A 15,485-nucleotide genomic window follows, 5' to 3' on the forward strand; every position below is an offset into this window, starting at 1 on the left:
ATTCTGGAGAGGACCCCACTAATCACTAATCCTGGTGGTGCCAATGCACCATTGACGGTATCATTGGAGCTATTTCACATCCTTCACCATATACTTAGCAGGGTTATGGTCATCCGTAGGGGGCCACCAGTTCCTCCAACACTTATCACCCTCAAGCCAGTAACATGTATTCAGGACAAAGCACATCTTATACATTCACCCAACCACATCAACAGATGTTAGGGCTAGCTAGTGCTCAACCTGTCTACCAAACCGTTTCCCCCTCACCATCTTACATCTATGCACCGTCGAGCGCTCCAGCCACTCAAGCATTAGCGTTGTAGCCTCCCATGCACCCTCAGCCCTAGTAGCCACCGACCCCTTAGGGTCAAGTGTTTGGACAACAAAGTGTGACCAATCCCCAAAATTCAAAGAAAAAGAATAAGGGGAAAGGTAACAAGGGTAACCAGGGTAACCAAGGTAATCAACCTAATGAACCCAGGGGAACCAACCTAACACCAACAACCAGCAACAGGGCGACCAACCCAAGAAGAACAAGGCTATTCATATGAACAAGTCTTGTGCATGTTGTGGTGTACATGGCCATTATACTCATGAGTGTCCCCTCTTACCTCAGATGCGCCAAATGTGGGAATCCCAAGCAGCTTCTAGAGGTCAACCGCCCATGCAAAAACTACCTCAGAATCCTGTGCCATCTCAACCGGTCGTGCTCACAAATCCTTTCCCTCAGCAAGGATTTGTTGCTACTCAACCTCAGCAAGGTCAAGAAGCCCACCCTCCCCAACCTTCTAGTCCTGGTGACTACCAGATCCTCATGATGAATTACGACGAGGTCAATACCTATGATATCAACTTGTAAACTCGGTTGCGTTAATATGACAAGCCATCAACTTCGTCCATGACTGAGTCCAAAACCAAAGCATCTACTGACCCTCTTACGACACCAAATGGTCTGCTACAGATCCATCAACCTAAAGTTGAGTCAATTCCTAAGATCCCCAAGGGACCATTACACCGTAACGCGACTTATAACATAGCTACCCATACATACAGTATATTAGATGACTTGGCGCAATCACCTTGCTGCCATGTCGACGCTGGAGGTGCTCCAGTCATGCCCATCTTAAAAGAAATCTCTACTAACTGATTTGGGCACAGTAGATCCTTCAGACAATCGTTTGATTATATTTCCTGTTGATATGTCAGAACATCCTCCATGACCTCCATCCGTTGCTTTCCATATACTAGTCTGAGTCCATATTTCGATCATATCCTGATGCATTATCGATGAAGGCGCATCCACTTATGTGTTTTCCACTATTTTTGGAAGAAACGCAAGTCACCTGAGTTGTCCCCATCTTCCATCACTTTGCGTGCTTGGGACAGTCACTCTTCCCAGCCTCTCGGCATAGATCGCAATTGTCTAGTGACTCTTGTGGGAAATATTGTTCATGTAGACATCGAGGTTATTGATGCCCCTTTAGATTACAACATTCTCTTGGGTCATAGTTACACTTATGCCATGTCAGTCATTGCGTCTGCGATTTTCCACAAGATGTGCTCCCCCCATGAAGGGAAGATTGTCATTATCAATCGGTTGACATACTACGAGCCATCATCCTTGACCTCCTCTTAGTCCATTATCTCATCGATGTTCGACAAGTAGCCTTCCACCCCTCTCACAGGTGTTTCACCCGGAGTCTACAAAGATTCCTCATGTTTGGGTTCTTTCCCTGGTCCTCCCCCTCCCATCTCTAAGCCTAACTCTTTGAGTGTTTGCATGTTACAAGTGTCATGGAATGCTGAAAAGTAGTCTGGTACATCTAATCAACAACCAACTCCTCAACACCCTATTGTTACCATCTCAGCTGAGACATCTGAATCCACCCCCCAGGTTCTCCTCCTTTTGTGGGTGCCTCTCCTTTGTTCCCACCAGGAACTATTCCTCCAGGTCTTAACCATCCAGGAGCTACTCTGCTAGGACATTACCCTGTAGGACAGATACCTTTCTTGTTTCCTCCGCCTGGAATCTTTTCTGTCCCTATCATGGCTTCGTTGACTCTCCGTAATATGACTTTGGGGATCCTATTGTGGTACATTGATCCCCCAACAAGAACTCTGTTTGGTTAGCTCAGACCATATCATGCTTTGACCCTGGTTCAACGGTCGCTACGACCCTTGTCACTGCTCCAAATCCATAGAAACCTCAACAGGAACCCACTCCTGTTGTGAAATCATCTGGACAGGGGGGCAAAGCCAAGAAGAAGGAACCTAAGGACAAGGCTCCCCAAGCACATCCAGCTCCCAAAGCTCCAAAGCTGATACCTTTGTGCACTTTGTGTGAGGTTGTTGGGCATGCCACCAATAACTATCCTGAACTTCCTTGTCTCAAAACTTTGGTTCATGAAACGTTCCCTGGGTCAAATATCCCTGAGGTCCAAGTTACCTTACCGGATTCAACCAAAATACTTAAAACGTTGCGCACAGATCACCCTTATGCTTTGCATGATCATTATGGTCATTATTTCCATTGTTTCCCTCATCTCGAAGAATTTTGTGATTGCCTCCAAGTGCTTCACGACTTTGAGGCCACTCGTAGTATTTAATCTACTCCTCTACTTTTGGATTCTGGTACCACTAGTACACCAGAAGAGGGAGGCTTTAGTCCCACCATCGTGATCCCTCCCCCCGATGTCAAGATGATGGACTCCACGGGCCATATCCTTTACTTGTCGTCATCCTTGAGTTCTTCGCAGGAAAACCTTTCTGAGATTTCTGCGTGCGCTTCTATCGAACCTCCTTCGTCAGAAATCCAGGTATCAACATCGGTAGATTTTCCTTCTACTGGCTCGTCGTCTACCATTTCAGATGATGCATATGTGAACCTTCTTTCTCAAGACGATGTATCAAGTACCTTCACTGCATCATGTAGTCAATCTTCCTCTCATCCGCCCATCTTTGATTCCAGTGAGGATATCATGGAAGCTAGGTCTACCCTTGATTACCCTTGCACTTAGGCAAGGGGACATCTCTTCCGGAGGATTTTGAAGGCCACCTCCTTCCTAATATTTCCAATGCACTCTACCTTACGAAATTTCACTCATAGAATATCCCAGTGATTTGTGTCTATTTATTTCTGTCATGCATTTGGGTAGGTTGCATAATTTCATTTGATGATTTCACACTTCACTAGGAAACTATTTTTCCAATAAGGGTCACTTTGTCGCCTCTTAAAATCAAATTTCTTCATATGCGACACTTGTACCTTAGAGACCACCTCCCCTTAGTACTGGTCGTATCACGTGTTGATTTTCTTCATGAGTAACCATCGTTTTCTCGTGTCTTCATGGTCCCCACCAAGCCTATTCTGTGTCGTAGCATCATCGAGCACCCTTGTTCAGAGCATCTATGATGAGTCACCTTTACATCCATGGGGTCTGTTTCATGTCCCATTGTATCATGTCACAATATTCCATCCATCTTTGCATACCATTCATCCCATGTATTTTGGCCTTCAGTTATACTTTCCACCATCCCCTCTAGAGTCAAGTTTGTCACTGCTAGGTCCACCATGCACTTTATGCTCTGACAAGGGAAGTCGTTTGTTTGTCCCTCAGTCCCATTTTCCCTATTTTTCCTGGTGTCAATCCATCAATCACATTATTATTCTCCCTTGTGCCTTAGTTGAGGGTCCTCATTTCCTCACCTATGGCGGGTCCTATTCTATTGGCATCAACACATATATTCCAGAAGAATGGCCTAGAGGGCGGTGTATCTTGCTTCCAGATTCCACTCATGTTCGGTGCCTCATATCAAGCAAAGGGAATCATCATTTCCCTTTGACTTGATTGTTTCATGTTTGTGATTCATACACTTGATGGTCCAGTGATGCAACAGATTGTACCAATGATTCCCGTGTGTGTGTGAGATGTTTCAGACCTCATGAGGGGGTAGCCCTTCAAGTATCCCCCACATGTCAGGATGCCTTCATATTATGCTACAGCCTTAAATGAAGTTCTGCAAATTTGATGGGTTCGATTTTTGCGCTTGCAGCATTCATAGGATGCATGTCTCCTTCAGATGATCTATTTAGTTTCCATAGCCCTTTTGTTAAGTTTAGGTATGTTCTATGCTTAGAGCACTTTATTTCAATTTTCATAGTTAGCTCAATATCTTTTCTAGATTAGCAATCACATCAGCATTAAAATAAACTACAAATAGAATAGAAACATAAATCGCAGAAGACAAGCCAAGACAAGAGGACACAAGATGTGGCGCTAGCCAGGGAAAAACCCCAATGTGGGGAAACCCTCGATCAATTCTTCTTCTATGTTCTTCAATAGTTCAACAGAGAGAGAGAGAGAGATAGAGAGATAGTACATTTACAACAGAAGTCAATAGTTTGACTTTCTAGATAAGAGAATAAATCATCTCTACATGAGATCAGTTGAAGACATGCTGCTTCAACTGATTCTCCAAGGTGACTCCTTCACCTATCATTGTGCTGCATCTCGTCCATGTGCTGCACCTCACCGTGTTGCACCATGTTGCATCCATCATTACTACGCTGCATGTCATCATGCTTTACATGCTCTCCCATTGTGTTTGCAGCACCACGCTTGCTGCTGTCCTATGGTAGCATTTGTTGGGTTGTGTTATATTCTTTCCACGACTAGTCCACATAGTTAACTGGGGGATTAGAGGGGGGGCAGATCCCCCCTTCATTGCGCTGATTGTGTAGAGAGGGGGGGCTCACAGGGGGTTTGAGGCATACCCATAACCCTACTTTTTGGGGTCTGGGGCAACGCCCCAGAAAATTTTGGTTTTGGACCCTATGTTAGGATGGGCGAACCAACCTATGGTTTTGTTCATGATTTTCGCACATGTTTTTGGACGCGATGGTTTTCGGTCCACGGTATTGGACGCGATGGTTTTCAGTCCATGGTATTAGATGCTTCGGCATGTATAAATATGTATTACAACATTGAAAGGAAAATAATGAAAAATCAAGCTGGTAGTCCCAGTTTTGGGATCTAGGGGAAATCTCTGTGTATATGTGTTTTATGTGTTATGCTCTCGCATTGTTTATTTTCTGTGTTTTAGAATTCGTATGCAGGTAATTTCTGTATAGGGTTAAAACCTACATTTGGTATCAGAGCAGTTTTGGCTTCAAGGGGATGCCTTTGTTGCTGAGGGGTTTTGCTCGAGCTTATGGTAGACCCTATTCAGTGGGAGATCTGTGAGATCGATTCTGGTGGTGAAAGAAGATGGCGAGCAGTGGAAAGATAGATATTGAGAAATTTAATGGTTAGAGTTTTGAGTTGTGGAAACTCAAGATGGAGGATCTGTTGATGGATAAAGATTAGTGGATCGCAGTAGATCCAGGTACTAAAACAACGAGAGTGTCCGATGAAGAATGGAAGAAGTTGGATCAGAAGGCAAAGAGCACAATACGATTATGTGTCTCAGATTCATTATTTTTGAATGTATCAGGGGAAGATATGGCAAAGGCTTTGTGGGACAAGTTAGGGACTTTGTACCAATCTAAGTCTCTGGTGAATAAATTGTTCCTGCGGAAAAAGCTGTATAACCTAAGGATGAAAGATGGAGACTCGATGACAGAGCATCTGAACGCATTTAATACTGTGGTAAGTCAGTTAGCATCTGTTGATATTAAAATTTCAGATGAAGATAGGTGCATCAGTTTGTTGTGTTCTCTACCAGATTCGTGGGATAGTCTGGTTATTGCAATAGGCAGCAATGCAACTGCCTTGGAGTTTGATGAAGTAGTCTTATGCTTGCTGACGGAGGAGATGAGATGGAAAATATGGAGAGCCAGAATGGTGATGCCTTGTCTATACGAGGACGGTCCCAAAACAGAAATAAAAATAAGTCATCGAGTGGGAGATCTAAATCTAGAGGGAGATCTAAATCTCTAGGAAAACCTGTAAAGGTGGTGTGCTGGAAATGCGGAAAGGAAGGGCACTACAAAAGGGACTGTAAATCTAAAGCTCTTGATGAAGGAAAGGGATCTGATGATGCTCCTTCTGTAGAGGTGAAAACCACCTCAGATGAAGGTGGGGATGTGTACTTGCCTTCTTCAAGTACACATGTAGATCATGAGGCATGGTTGTTTTACTCAGGTGCATCCTTTCACTTCACTCCCCATAGAGAATGGTTCTGCGAGTATGAGAAATACGATGGTGGTGATATCTTCTTAGGGGATGATAGGAAGGCTAGAATCATTGGTCGTGGAAAAGTAAAGTTGAAGTTGCAAGGTGGATGGGTTACAACACTTCTGGGTGTTCTTCATATTCCTGCATTGGCCAGAAATCTGATTTATGTAAGCAAGCTGGATGATGCAGGTGTAAAAACAATTTTCGAGAAGGATACTTGCAAAATGGTTAGGGGAGCACTGGTACTGATGCAGGGAGTTTGAATTGGAACTGTGTACAAGCTGCAAGGTAGCACTGTTATTGATGGGTGCAACCAAGGTAACTTCTATTAGATTACTTTTATCTGTTGCTGCTGCTTTTGATTTTGAGGTAGAACAGATGGATGTGAAGACAACACTTCTTCACAGGGATCTGGAAGAGGAAATATACATGAAGCAACCTAAAGGCCTTGCGGTGAAGGGTAAGAAAGAACTGGTATGTAAGTTTGTTGGACACCTAATCCTAAAGGGTTAGTGTGGAAGCCGAAAAGACTAAGCAGTCCAAGAGACCTTGGGATCTGAAACCCAAGAGTCACAACATTATATTATAAATGTACATCTCCTGTTAATAAAAAAATGTACTGCATGATTATCTTTCATATCTTTCTTTGCTGTCCATGTGTGTTTAACATGGTATCAGAGCGGGCGAATTCTGGCCCTGCTCATATTTGAGCCACTTGTTTTGTGGTCTCTACCTACATGTCAGTTCTGTCTTTCTACTAATCAGAGTTATCAGAATTGCCACCTTATTGAGCTTTGTATTCCTCATTCTGCACCATATTCTTTCCTACGCTCTGTGCACTCTCTATAACCGTTTTCTGCCATATTCTATTTATATTCCCTGCGCTATGCTCCATACAAACCTGACATTTGAACGCTGGTCTGACATTATTCTCCTGCTCTTCTGTTGCGCTGTCTAACCACCTGTTTGAATGCGTTGAGTGCCTGCCATTACCTGCGGTCTGCTACAATCCCATGTGGAGTATGAGGATTGTCCTGAGAATTATGAGGTTGCCCGTTACCTTTCAAAAATGAATCGCTGGAACGTTCTGTTACTCACGGCAGTAGAAAGGCGTGATTCGATTCATAGTATGCTATTCGATTTATGGTGTATATGAATGGTGTGATTTGGTTCATAGTGTAAATATTTGATGCATAGTATGTGATTCACTGTGCATTGAAATCCATGTTCGTGGGTTGATATAAAAGGTCTCCATGTATTGATTAATTATTGGAATGAATAATTGAACTTCTGCTGATCCTAAAACGTTTGAGAAGCTGTTAAAATTGCGTTGAAAGTTATGTAACGTTTGCTCTGAAGCTTGTTCCATTGACATATGTCATGAACCATTGTTGAAACGGTCATCATTGCCTCAAAAGTCATCATCGCCTCGTTCGCCTTCTCTGCCATTGCATAGAAAGTAAAAATAGTAGCAAAGGTCTAGCGGGAGAGAATCCCATCGGCCTTCACGGATTTTGCTGCATCCCACATTGCATCAAACATCTTGTTATTGCCAAGAACATCGACAAGCAGATTCCAGGCATAAGGGTTGTGCTTGCCCCCAAGCAGATTAACAGACTAGTGGAAAAACTTGAGGGATGCTTCACCTGCCTTGTATGAGTTCTTCAGCACTGATCCAATCGTAACAATATAGATTAAAAAAAAAATTGACATGGTAAGACCTCAGCAAAAATAGTGTGCGGTCCAAAATCCATGTGGTACAGCGATAGCATAAGGTCGTCAGTTCCACTCTCGGCAAAGGATTCGATAGCCTCTTCTAGCAATTGTATTTGCTCTCTAGAGCGCTGAACCAGGTCATTCTGGAAGGTAAGAATTTCTGGAGCAGCTTTCTCATTTCTCCAGGCCCGTTTTAGAAGCTCGACGTCCGTAGCAGCCCCGGATACATCTGCGGTGTCTTCTTGCGTCCAAATGCTTGAGAGGAGTTATTAGCTGGCCCCGGGGGAAGAGGTTGTGCCTTCCCCGTTCTCCATTACTGTGCGGCCATCTGTATAAATTCGAGCTACGCTGGTGCTGTAAACTCTCATTCCTCTACTCAATCAATCAGGTGTTTACAGTTGTGGTTTGAAAAAGGTACGAATGGCAAGGGTTTATGGTTTGTAACGCGAACGATGGACAGCTAACAGAATTGTCGAATGGTAATTCGGATGGTTGGAGAAAGTACAGAAGCTGTTGGTGCTGGAGTTGGAGGCGGTAGCAGCAACAACAAGATGCCGACTCTTGAAGTATATGGAACGAATTTGACAAAACTGGCAGAGGAAGGCAAGCTTGATCCAGTAGTTGGATGGCAGCCACAAATAGAACGTGTTACTCAAATACTGGGACGCCGTACAAAAAATAATCCTTGTCTTATTGGTGAGCCTGGTGTAGGAAAAACAGCTATTGCTGAGGGACTTGCGCATCGAATAGCTTCTGGAGATGTTCCAGAGACAATCAAGGGTAAAAAGGTCATCACTTTAGATATGGGTTTACTTGTTGCTGGTACCAAGTATCGTGGAGAGTTTGAAGAAAGATTGAAGAAATTGATCAAACAGAGTGATGAGATTATACTCTTCATAGACGAAGTTCATACTTTGATTGGAGCAGGTGCAGCAGAAGGTGCAATTGATGCAGCCAATATTCTGAAACCATCTCTTGCATGAGGTGAACTTCAGTGTATTGGAGCCACCACCTTGGATGAATACAGGAAACTCGTTGAGAAGGACCCAGCACTAGAGAGGAGATTCCAACCAATACAAGTGCCAGAGCCAACTGTTGATGAAACGATACAGATACTGAAAGGTTTACGTGAGTGATATGAGATTCATCACAAGCTTCGTTATACTGATGAGTCTTTGGTGGCTACTGCAAAGTTGTCGTATCAATATATCAGTGATCGTTTCCTTCCTGACAAAGCAATTGATCTGATTGATGAGGCTGGTTCTCGAGTGAGATTGAGGCATGCACAGCTTCCTGAGGAAGCCAGAGAGCTTGAAAAACAACTTAGACAAATAAAAAAAGAAAAGAATGAAGTTGTTCGAAGCCAGGACTTTGAAAAGGCTGGAGAGCTACGTGACCGGGAGATGGAGTTGAAGGCACATATTGTTGCTATAACAGAGAAGGGTAAAGAAAAATCAAAAGCTGAGAGTGAGGCAAATGATGAGGGTCCAACAGTGACAGAGGCAGACATTGAACATATTGTATCTTCATGGACAGGTATTCCTGTTGAAAAGGTATCAACTGATGAGTCTGACAGACTTTTGAAGATGGAGGAAACTCTTCATCACCGTGTCATAGGGCAAGATGAAGCTGTAAAAGCAATCAGTCGAGCTATTCGTCGAGCACGAGTTGGTTTGAAAAATCCCAACAGGCCAATTGCGAGTTTTATTTTCTCAGGTCCAACTGGTGTTGGCAATTCAGAGCTTGCGAAGGCACTAGCAGCTTATTATTTTGGTTCAGAGGAGGCAATGATACGGTTGGATATGAGTGAATTTATGGAGAGGCATACTGTCTCAAAATTGATTGGTTCACCCCCAGGATATGTTGGTTACAGTGAACAAGGACAGCTGACTGAAGCTGTGAGAAGGCGACCCTATACAGTGGTCCTTTTTGATGAAATTGAAAAGGCTCATCCAGACGTCTTCAATATGATGCTTCAAATTCTTGAAGATGGAAGACTGACAGATAGTAAAGGACGGACTGTGGACTTTAAGAATACCCTTTTGATCATGACTTCTAATGTTGGGAGTAGCATGATTGAGAAGGGAGGCCATGGAATTGGTTTCCAGCTTGATTACGATGAGAAAGACAGCAGCTACACAAGGATCAAAAGTCTTGTCAATGAAGAGCTGAAGCAATATTTTCGACCTGAGTTCCTGAATCGACTAGATGAGTTGATTGTGTTTAGACAGCTCACAAAGACAGAGGTGAAGGAAATGACCAGACTTGAAGATGCATTAAAGTTACTGAATATCCTAATTCATTCCACTGTTGATGGGATGGTAAAAGTCAACAAAGAAACTCTTTTTGACATTCAAACTTATTTGCAAAATGCACAAGAAAAAATCGATTTTTTGCAGCTTGAATCACAGCTACAGCAAGAAGAGCTACATCAAAATAGACACCATCTGAACCTGTTTTTGTTCAGAACATTAAGACAACCACCCATCAGCAGCATGTTAATAATGTTACAGTTCATTCAAATAAAGCAGCAGTTGTACATACAGATGCAGAAACTCAATCTGCACTTCCCAAGCCCATCATCAGACCTTGGAACAGCTTGTCCACAACAAGCACATAACTGGTCTTGGATATGACAAGGACTTGTCCTTTCATATTCCAGACTATGCCAAGCCCATTCAGTTTCAGAGTGTTGGATTCATTGATGACAGTTCACCTGCTTCTCATGACAGTTCAGCTTCAGCTGTTCCAGAATCTGCCCCTCTTCCGCAACAACAACAACAACAACAACAGATCGTGAAATGCCAACACTGTGACCGAGTTGGCCATCTGAAAGATCACTGTTTTGATCTTCATCCATGTAAGCACTGTCATAAAACCAGCCATTCTTCACACAGATGCTTCAAAAACAAACGTCCTGCAAGAACAAAGATTCATCTTGGATGGATCGCTTCTTGGCAATGGGCATCAACAGCCAAGAAGATATTCCAAACACATGTCAGAACTTGTTCCAGAATATTGAACAGTCTTGCAGTTGAGTTTTCTCCATCTTCTCACCTTGTATCTGACAGGGGGGGAAATGATGGTCATCTACAAGCTTCAAAGTCACATCAAGCGAGCCTGAGCCACAACCTGCCACACCAGTTTCAGAGTTGTAGCCAGAGATAAAGATGCCCGTGAACAGATTGAGAACACTTCCTCTAACAGAAGACACCAGCTTCTTGCCAGTTTTGGAAGAGTTCCAGGAATTTCATTAAGCATTCCAGAGTTGTTGGTCATCCTTAAACCATCACAGATTGAGAACACTTCCTCTAGCAGAAAACTTCAGTTTCTTGCCAGTGTTGGAAGAGTTCCGGGAACTGCACTAAGCGTTCCAGTGTTGGTGGTCATCCTTAAACCACCGCCCTTTTTTACCAACATTTCATAGAGCACATTCAGCCTAGTGCTGCCATGCATTTTTGCACATTTTGTATTACAGCTCTCTTCTTGGACTCATACATAACCCTTCGGATTAAGGGGGGGAATGTTGGACACCTAATCCTAAAGGGTTAGTGTGGAAGCCGAAAAGACTAAGCAGTCCAAGAGACCTTGGGATCTGAAACCCAAGAGTCACAACATTGTATTATAAATGTACATCTCCTGTTAATAAAAAAATGTACTGCATGATTATCTTTCATATCTTTCTTTGCTGTCCATGTGTGTTTAACAAAGTTAAAGAAGTCTATGTATGGGTTAACACAGTCACCAAGGATGTGGTATTAGAAATTTGACACATTTATATGGGGACTTGGCTTCACCAGAAGTAAAGCAGATCACCGTGTGTATTTTAAATTAATTGGTGACCATGTTATTTATCTCGTCTTGTATGTGGATGATATGTTGCTGGTTGGAAATGACAAGGAAATTATCTAGGATATGAAGACCCAATTGTCCTCCAGATTCGACATGAAAGATCTTGGTGCTGCAAACTATATTTTGGGCATGGAGATTAAAAAAGATTGGGCAAAGAGGAAGATCTGGTTAAACCAGAGGAAGTATGTCGAGACAATACTGCAGATGTTTAATATGCAGGATAGTAAATCAGTGAAGTTTCCTATTCCTATTGGTGTGAGGTTATTTGCTGAACAGTGTCCCAAGACACAAGAAGAGGAAGAGGACATGTCCCGTGTTCCATATGCAAGTGCAGTCAGTAGCTTGATGTATGCAACGATCTGTACTAGACTAGACATTGCACATGCAATGGGAGTATTGAGTAGGTTTATGTCAAAACCAGGGAAGGAGCACTAGACAACAGTGAAGCGAGTTTTTAGGTATTTGCGTGGCACTAGTGATTATGGTTTGTGCTACCAAGGAAGATCAGGATTGGACAAAATGTTGGATATTCGTGGCTTTGTTGATGCAGACTGGGCTGGAGATCTAGATCAGAGAAGATCTACAAGTGGGTATGTGTTTAACCTATTTGGAGGTGCAGTAAGTTGGATGAGTAAGAAACAATCTATAGTGGCACTATCAACTACAAAGGTAGAATACATGGCAGCCACTCATGCAAGCAAGGAAGCAGTTTGGTTGCAGAAATTATGTTCAAGAATGGGGTTAGTACAGGGAGCTATAAGGATAGACTGTGACAGCCAAAGTGCAATTTTCTTGGAAAAGAACCGCGCATATCATTTAAAGACAAAGCACATTGATGTTCAGTATCACTTTGTGAGGGATATGATAGAAGACAAAAAGGTGTTGCTGGTAAAGGTGGACAATTTGAAGAATATTGTAGATGCATTGACAAAATCTGGGAGCTCTGAGAAGTTCTCTTTGTGTAGAGAGACAATGGGCGTTTTAGGGCTGGAAAAATGACTAAGCTCTCTTGTGGCCCCCCGTGGAAAGAAAACAACAAGTGGGAGAATGTTGGGTTGTGTTATATTGTTTCCACGAGTAGCCCACATAGTTAACTAGGGGGTTAGAGGGGGGGCGGAGCCCCCCTTCGTTGCGTCGATTGTGTAGCAAGGGGGGGCTCACAGGGGGAAAATTTTGGTTTTGACACTATGATAGGATGGGCGGACCCACCTATGGTTTTGTGCATGATTTTGCACATGTTTTTGGATGCGATGGTTTTCAGTTCATGGTATTAGACGCGATGGTTTTCGGTCCATGGTATTGGATGCTTCGGCATGTATAAATATGTATTATAACATTGAAAGGAAAATAATGAAAAATCGAGCTGGTAGTCCCAGTTTTTGGATCTAGGGGAAAATCTCTGTGTATATGTGTTTTATGTGTTATGCTCTTGCATTGTTTATTTTCTGTGTTTTAGAATTCGTATGCAGGTAATTTCTGTATGGGGTTAAAACCTACAACATTGTTGTGCCAATGTGCTTCCTGCACCATGCTTGCCACCATGTGCCTACTGGACCTTGCTTAACATACAACTGTCCCAATGTGTTTGCAGCACCATGTACTTGCTACACCAAGTACCATTGCTGCTATCATGCTTCCCATGCATCTTGCTGCACTATCAATGTATACTTCATGGGTCACCTTGTTGTCACATCTTATCATGGATTGTATTGGTTCATAGTTAAGAATCTTCGTTTACTATGTAGGATGGAATATGGGACAACCTTCATCATCAAGATAGATCTAACATCCCTCATACATAGTTAGCAGCATCCATGCTTGTCTAATCTAGTTTACTGTTGACTGTTAGTGACAGATTAGTTTGGGGCACATACCCGTGGCCTTCATCTTCTCCAAGTTGCCCCAAACAAACCTTGGAAGATAACGGCTTGATGAAGGTGAATTCCTCCCTTACTAGGTTGTTGCCTTAGGGTATATGACAACAAAACAACCCATGCTATTTCTTTGTTTTGGTGGTATGACCTGTGGCCTACCACACAGCCTTGCTGTAGCATACGACCTCCTCCAAATGTGCCCAAACAGCCAGTGTTTTACTCATCTTCTAATTAGCCTAGCAACCTATCCTTTTGACCCTAATTTCAACCTTAAGACTCCTAAACTTGGCCTCCTGTAGCAGCTCTCTTCCACACTATTCCTTGACTCTTTCTGTTAGTGGTTAGGGCTTGTATTTGGCCTCCTCCTTGACTGCGTCTAGGGCATAGCTTGTGGCACTTGTTGGACTGCGGCTAGGGCTAGTGGAGACCTTCTCTAGACAACATATAGGTTTCCCTTAGACAACCTATAGAAGGCTTCTCCTAGTAGCACTTGGACATGACCTCCAACGTCCTTCAAACCCTCACTGGCCTATCTTCCTTGCTGCGGCTAAGGCAGCTCCAAGATTCCTCCTTTATGGCTGCGTAGAAGGCACCTTCATGACAGTGTATAGGATAGGGCATCCTCTGGGGTAGCATATCCTCTTTAGGTCTCTCCTCCCACCAAAACCCAAAGACAAGTGGAGAGGAAGAGATCACCAAGAAGATTATTGTCTAAATGACTTGAAGTCCTCCTTTATTTATACTAAAACATTGAGCACAAGTGGGGTTTATTTGGTTGCTGGCCGACCTTGACGAATTGTCCCATAACACAAATAAATTCATATCTCCATGAATACTTATTGGAATTGGATGATCTTTAGATCAATCCTACACCTCTCGATGAGAGGGATCCAAGAAAAATATCAGCTGTCATTAATAAGATGACCCACATGGAGTTTGGCCCTAGTTGCCAATTTTAACACCTTTCCTGTTCAACAGGGATTCTTTGGTTATTCTACCCTCCTTACCACCCATTTTTTAAGGGAAGGGCCATTATATCTCATGTACTCAGATGTTATTATATGCAATCTAAGCTCATGTTTTTTCTAGGCATATTATGTATATGGGACACATTGTATTATTTTCTGGCTCATTTATGCCAGCATGTCATGTACCATTCAACATGTATTTTATTGCTCAATTTCATGTTTCTGGGTGCATCACTATTTTTGTACTAAGTTATCTCAGTGGGTATAGGTATGCCTTCCCCACCTAAATGAGATCCGGTACCACAACATAAAAGGATACTTACACTGGTCTCGTCCCCTATGTCACTATCCTCTTTTGCTTCAACTTCATTAGTCTCTCTTTCTCTCTCTCTCTCTGATTCCATTTCGTTGTCTAGTAATTGTGTCCTTACAACGTACTTCGGTCATACGTTTTTCTCCTAACACTCGTATGTTGGGGGGGAATCTGTTATAAAAAAAAATTGATCATCTAGCCATAATTTACTGTATGGATCGAAGTACACCATGTAAGGCCAATTTTACCATAGTAAAATTGCTTTCACTCTGAGAAATTACTTAATAAACCACATTTGTTAAGTCATTTATAATTAAATCCATGAAGAATAATTAAATAAATCACTATTTATTTAATTATCTTCTAGGAATAATTAATTAAACCATTGTTTAACTAATATTCCTTGTCATATTTGATCCAATTATGAGAAATAAATAGATAAATCATTAATTATCTTATTTTTCTCTACGAATAATTAATTAATCACTAATTAGTTATTATTCCTTGTCAAGTTTGACTAAATCCCCTAGGAATACTTAAATAAATCATTATTTGTTTATTATTCCTTAACCATATTTCTTGAGAT

General features: G+C 42.4%; 1 pseudogene; it reads left to right on the plus strand.

The window, feature by feature from the left end:
• Positions 1-9,249: 9,249 nt before the first annotated feature.
• LOC149254228 (chaperone protein ClpC1, chloroplastic pseudogene) overlaps positions 9,250-15,485 on the plus strand; it is a 30,725-nt pseudogene continuing 24,489 nt past the window's right edge.

Source organism: Pinus tabuliformis, chromosome 7, assembly GCF_031772625.1.
Source record: "Pinus tabuliformis cultivar Carrire ecotype Pingquan chromosome 7, CPIR1, whole genome shotgun sequence".
In the NCBI taxonomy this organism is placed as follows: domain Eukaryota; kingdom Viridiplantae; phylum Streptophyta; class Pinopsida; order Pinales; family Pinaceae; genus Pinus; species Pinus tabuliformis.